The sequence below is a fragment of the Copadichromis virginalis genome, linkage group LG23 (genome assembly GCF_057382275.1).
Source record: "Copadichromis virginalis isolate Kocher_CV1m ecotype Utaka linkage group LG23, C_Virginalis_male_GT1.1, whole genome shotgun sequence".
NCBI classification, from domain to species: Eukaryota; Metazoa; Chordata; class Actinopteri; order Cichliformes; family Cichlidae; genus Copadichromis; species Copadichromis virginalis.
In genome coordinates this window covers 34954215-34961014 of record NC_140639.1, presented here as the reverse complement: position 1 = coordinate 34961014, position 6800 = coordinate 34954215, and the positions used below count along the sequence as shown (strand labels likewise).

Sequence of the window (6800 nt, the reverse complement as noted above, 5' to 3'; positions counted from 1 at the left end):
ATCATCAGCCTGACTTTAGAACCAATGATGGACCATCTCAACCACAGCCTAATCCTCACTTAATGCCAAATGATGGCAGACGTCCATATAGTGAGACCGATGAAATGGCTGCACTGAGATTCCACCTGCAGGAGGCTCAGCACATGAGTAAAACCAATCTCTACACTATGACAGCCACGAACCACAAAGCTACTGCGGCTAAAACCCAAAATGATTGGCTTCGCCTGCAGCTACAGTGCTGCAGAGGAAATGCTGAGAAAACCATTCTTGAGCTCCAAAAACAACTGGAACAGGCTCGCAGAAGCAGACCCGAGGAGAATCTCACCCCTGATGTGAGTGAGGCTCCTGTTCAAGACAGCAACACAGCTGTCACAGCTGCAGAGCTGAGTGTGGACGCTTCAACACAAACTACAGAAGCTCCGCACACAGACTCTACAGAGGTGAAAACTGTTCAGGAAGCTGAGTTGGAGGTCCAATGTAAAAAACAGCAGGAAGAGATCGAACAACTCCGCGAGCAACTCCTCAAAACACAGAAAAACCTAGAAGAGGAAGTTGTAAAACGTAAAGAACAGGAAGAAAGAGCCCTCTGTGAGTTCGCTGAGCTCATAGTCAAACTCTGCCTCAGTGAGGCTGTTTGTGAGGCAAATAATTTGGAGGTGCAAAACTTAAAAGAAGAGCTGGAAAAAAACAGCTTTCTACCTGGAGATTGTAACGAGAAAAAACCAGGAGAACACAACAATCCGCAAACAACTCAAGCAAACAGAAGATGAAAAGATCATTCTTCAGGAGTCTTTGCGGTCCCTGCAAGAGACAAGAAAGAAGGAAGAAACCGAGTCCAATGTTGGCAATCAGGATCATTCTCCAGCCAAAAAAGAGACAATAGATCAAAAAGTACGGTGGCCCCTAGAGACAAAGCACGTACAAACTCCAAAACACTTGCAAACTCCAAAACACATGCAAATTCCAAAACACATGCAAACTCCAAAACACTTGCAAACTAAAAAACACATGCAAACTCCAAAACACGTACAAACTCCAAAACACATGCAAAATCCAAAACACTTGCAAACTAAAAAACACATGCAAACTCCAAAACACGTACAAACTCCAAAACACTTGCAAACTAAAAAACACATGCAAACTCCAAAACACATGCAAACTCCAAAACACATGCAAACTCCAAAACACATGCAAACTCAAAAACACTTGCAAACTCAAAAACACATGCAAACTCCAAAACACGTACAAACTCCAAAACACTTGCAAAATCCAAAACACTTACAAACTAAAAAACACTTGCAAAATCCAAAACACTTGCAAAATCCAAAACACTTGCAAACTCAAAAACACATGCAAATTCCAAAATACAACGGAAGTGCTCCAGGACGCTAGGGGCAGTGTTGAGCTTTTGTTACCTAGTAACTACACAAGCCAGGAAGTACCAATGACCGGATTTGGGGTTTGCAGCCTTAAAGGCCGCATTTTAAGGCCGATTACGTCACAGCGACAAGAGAAGGCTTTCCCAAGTCAAAGGCTGCTCGAAATGCGGCCCTCAAATGCGTCCATAATTTCCCTGAATTTTAAGGATGGGTCGGTGTAGCCTTCATGGCCCAACATATCCCAGACTTCATAGTGCGGTGGTGGTGTGGATAATTTTGCCTAAAAAAAAACGGTGGAAGCGGAGCGGAGGAAGAGTAAACTTTCAGAAGTAAGTACTGAATATTATGTCACTTATTTATGCGCAAATATTTTTTTAATGAAGAACATTAAACCATTATTGTTGGCCACATGTCGGGAAAGTTATGTGACATTAGTGATGTCTGTACTTTCAGAATTAACTTGGTTTTAAAGCCTTTACTTTAAAAAAATATATATATAGTCGACCTTAATCTTACAGAGATTGTGATGATTTTGTGGATAATTAAAGTCAGTCATATATCCACAAACACAACAAGCTGAAAGTCAGTGATGCTGCTCGGTTTGCAGTCCTGAATATCACAGCACAAGGAGGATTCACTGCACTGTTAATGTTAGCTATGTTATATTGCTGCCTCTGTTCGGTGGCGTCGAGCCAAACGGACTTTAACGTGTGTTTGAACGAGCTGACGGTTCACTCGTTAAGCTGAAAGAAAGATGCTTTAATCGCAGGAGTCACATGTGTTCACTGTACCATCTGGGAACTCCTCTTGTTTCGTAATAACACAAACACTAAATCCTCCTTCTTTTGTGCTGTTTTGTAGCAGTGTATACACCTGAGACTTTCACCTGTCTGTCTGTCCTACACTCGCTCTCTGTTTCTTTCTCTCTGATTGTGTATTAAAGGTATGAACATGTGTTTATAAGTTAAACTTGTGTTTGAATCCTGCAGCTTATCACACATTTGATTTCCATGTGTGACAACTGCAAGTGTCCAGAGTGAGGACAGACTGAGGGACACACTGCTGCACATCATCTGTGAGGCTTTGCACCCCTGATGATCCACCAGGACAAACTCAGCAGTGTGTGAGGAAGAGGAGGAGGAAGAGCCAGCAGCAGCTGACAGATGGAGAGAATAGACAGACTGTTCCCTGTTTGTGAAGGACTGCTAGAAAAGTTTAAAATAACTAATTGTCTGTCCTGAATCAGTCTTATTAGGTAATGTTCAAATAATTTTATCATTCCAGTGTTTTCAGTGTGGGAGAAAGTACTCAGGGCCTTCAAGTTACACACTATGAAAGGCAGCAACAAGTTTAATATTCAGAAACCTAAAGTATGTATCAGCAGCAGAATGGACCTAAAAATAAATGTTTGTTCCAGTTCTATGAAGCTTTGAGTATTTTGGATCAGTAGCACTGCTGTGTTTGTTGCATCATATTGCTGTAATTGTTTATATGCTTTATATATTCTGAGGTAAGTTGATCTATAGTGTTACATCATATTCTATAAGGATGTTATGTGTTTGTAGACTTTCTGCCCAGTTTGACCCATTTAGCAGAAGCCAGCCTGTTTAAGGCTCTGATATCTATTCTGTATGACTGAAAGCAGTTATGACATGGTCTGATTTTCTCACCCAATAAAGGAATATTTCATATATCAGTCTACTCTTCATTTTATCAGAAACAGTTATCACAGCTTGTACATTTTCTTTTTATAAATATATGTAAGCAATGAGCCAAATTTAGTAATGCCAGCATACTGAAGGAACAACATTTGTCTCTTATATATGATACACCTATATATGCACTGTCAAAGATACTTGTCTTTGAGTGAAGATTTAAGGTGATAAGACATATAAATAACTGCAACTTGAATCTGTACTGAAGCTCAGTATTTGACACAGAGTTCATGTTCACTGCTGTAATAGCTAATAATGATTAATATAATAACTTTAATATTGGCCATATTATATTTACATTACCAAAGTGATATGACTTTAGTCTCATGAACAACATCAGCTTATTTACTAACTAATCTTGAAATAATTGTTCAGTACAGAAATGAAGCCCAAAAATCATGTTTTACTGTCCTGTGGTCTCAGCCTCAGATACTTATCAAATCACACAAAGCTCTTGTAGAAACAAACAAACAAATGAACAAAATATGCTCTCCCTCATTTCTGTCAAACCAAGTTGTATGACACGTTTCCAGCGGTTAGTATCATGGTTGCTAGGCAACCTGGGAAGCGCGACGGAGACTAGACCGTCCCATACAGACAAACTTGCCGTTTATTTTGCAAATCGATTTCAACACTGCCCCTAGCGTCCTGGAGCACTTCCGTTGTGTTTTGGAATTTGCATGTGTTTTCGAGTTTGCAAGTGTTTTGGAATTTGTACGTGTTTTGGAATTTGTACGTGTTTTGGAATTTGTACGTGTTTTGGATTTTGCAAGTGTTTTGGAATTTGTACGTGTTTTGGAATTTGCATGTGTTTTTTAGTTTGCAAGTGTTTTGGATTTTGCAAGTGTTTTGGAATTTGTACGTGTTTTGGAATTTGCATGTGTTTTTGAGTTTGCAAGTGTTTTGGATTTTGCAAGTGTTTTGGAATTTGTACGTGTTTTGGAATTTGCATGTGTTTTTTAGTTTGCAAGTGTTTTGGATTTTGCAAGTGTTTTGGAATTTGTACGTGTTTTGGAATTTGCATGTGTTTTTGAGTTTGCAAGTGTTTTGGATTTTGCAAGTGTTTTGGAATTTGTACGTGTTTTGGAATTTGCATGTGTTTTTTAGTTTGCAAGTGTTTTGGATTTTGCAAGTGTTTTGGAGTTTGTACGTGTTTTGGAGTTTGCACGTGTTTTGGAGTTTGCATGTGTTCTTTAGTTTGCAAGTGTTTTGGAGTTTGCATGTGTTTTGGAATTTGCATGTGTTTTGGAGTTTGCAAGTGTTTTGGAGTTTGTACGTGCTTTGTCTCTAGGGGCCACCGTAAAAAAGAGACGAAGCAGAAAATTCTCCAGCCCAAGTCGAGACACTCCAGGAGAATAAGCAAGAAAAAGAGGAGGCCAGTACTACCAAACCAGAAAATCCAGAGGCCCGAGATGACAACATGCCAAGAGAAAAGCCAAAAAAGAAAAAGAAGCACAACTGGTTTCTGAGACTGTTCACTTAAGTGACTTCAACTCTGTTCCTATAAAATATACAACTAAAATATTAACAGTTACTTCAAGTCCCTAAACATCAATTTTAAAGCATATTTGCTTTAATATTTAGTTGTGTATACATTTGTCATCGGCTCCACCCCTCTCTGAGCCTGGTTCTGCCGGAGGTTTCTACCTTTTTAACCCTGATGCACCCACCAGGGGTAGAGCGGCGGGGTCGGGGGATGCGGGTCCCCCACGGAGGGAGGGAGGGATGGAGGGAGGAGGTCGGGGTCGCGAGATCCCCCCCGCCCCCCCAGGGGATGGGACGGGATGGGAAGGGAGGGCGGGGCCAGGGATGCGGGTCCCCCACGGAGGGAGGGAGGTATGGAGGGAGGGAGGAGGTTGGGGTCGCGAGATCACCCCCCCCCCCCGAGGGGATGGGACGGGATGGGAAGGGAGGGCGGGGCCGGGGGATGCGGATCCCCCGCCGAGGGAGGGAGGGAGGGAGGGAGAGAGAGAGAGAGAGAGACATGAGTTTGACAGAGAGCACACGTGCAAGCACGGACGATAAAGTCTTGTAAAAGGTGGCCGAGAAACACCCCGGCGAAAGCACAGCGCGTTGCGCGGAGAGATGATAAGAGCGCGGATGGCGGGTACTAAGCGCGTCGGGGTTACGGGTTACAGAGGCGATGTCCGGGCGCGTGCCGTACTACAACGACGACAACAACGGCAACAAGGTGCCAACGAGAAAGAAGAAGAAGACGAAGAAGACAATGTCACGCACTAGACCGTGGGAGCCAAAGAGCACTAAGGTCGGTACAGGCGGATCGCAATCGCCGGCGGTGTCCTCCTCCTCCTCCTCCTCCCGCTCACCGTCGCCATCGCCAGCGCATTTGGCATACGCTGCATGGTCGGCTCCGGTCGCTCCGTTGTTGCGACCGGCCACGTTTCGCTATCGAGGGCTAGGGGTCGAGGAAGACCAAGAGCAGCGGCGGCGGCAGCAGCAGCAGCGGCAGCAGCAGCAGCAGCAGCTACAGGAGAACTTGGAGGAGGACGAGAGTGAGGAGGAAGAGGAGCAAGAGGCCGAGGGGGACGACAACGACGACCCGACGGCCCGAACGCTCGCAGACGACGAGGAGGAGCGCTACTCGGAGGATCAGGAGGACGAAAACGATGGGGTGGATAGGTATTTCGGGGAAGAGGATCGCGGTTACGAAATGGCGTCGCAACTCTGCCAGGACGGCGGCTCGCAAGGCGAGTCGAACCACCGAGAGGGAGAGGAAGAAGAAGCAGGCGCCGACCCGGGGCAGGGGACTCGGGAGATTTGGCAAGAGGACGACGCCGGCCGCGCTGCAGGTGGCGTTCATGATCCTGGGCGCGATCGCGGAGCTGTCGGTGAAACTCGCGACGCGGATGTAGCCGACGACTACGACGATGACGAAGAAGACAAAGACTATGAAGAAGAAGAAGAAGACGAAGACGTCCTCGCCGATGATGATGATGAAGAAGAAAAAGAAGATGTCCTCGCCGATGATTATAACGATGACGATGAAGAAGACAAAGACTATGAAGAAGAATTAGAAGAAGAAGAAGACGAAGACGTCCTCGCCGATGATGATGAAGAAGAAGAAGAAAAAGAAGAAGATGTCCTCGCCGATGATTATAACGATGACGATGAAGAAGAAGACAAAGACTATGAAGAAGAAGAAGAATTAGAAGAAAAAGAAGAATTAGAAGAAGAAGACAACGACGACCTCGACCCGCCAGGACGAAGCCCCACCGAAGAGGCCGTGGCGGCGGCGCGAGACGAGGCCTCCACGTTCATGGCCTACTTCCCGCCGGAGATAGAGGACTCGGTGATCGCCATGACCAACCTGGAAGCGGACAGGCGCAGGCCCGCCATCGACGGATGGAAGCCCATGGGCCACGTCGAGTTCCGAGCCTACGTGGGGCTGCTCGTGCTCGCCGGCGTGTACAGGTCCCGGGGAGAGGCCTGCGAGAGCCTGTGGCACGCCGAGAGCGGCAGGTCCGTGTTCAGAGCCACGATGCCGCTCAAGACTTTTCGAGCCTACTCGAGCGCGCTGCGCTTCGACGACAGGGAGACCAGACGAGCCGGGCGAGGCGACGGCAACGGCGGCGATAGCTACGACAAACTGGCCCCCATCAGAGCCGTGTGGGATGAGTGGTGCGCGAGGTTGCCCGCCATGTACCGCCCGGGACCGGAGGTCACCGTCGACGAGAGACTGGTGCCG

The 6800-nt window shown here is 46.2% G+C and overlaps 1 long non-coding RNA gene across 1 annotated transcript; it reads left to right on the top strand.

The window, feature by feature from the left end:
- Window positions 1-1386: 1386 nt before the first annotated feature.
- On the top strand, window positions 1387-3070 carry LOC146681475 (uncharacterized). Its single transcript, XR_014918102.1, has 2 exons — window positions 1387-1708; window positions 2369-3070. It is a non-coding gene; the product is annotated as an uncharacterized LOC146681475 (long non-coding RNA).
- Window positions 3071-6800: the final 3730 nt, after the last annotated feature.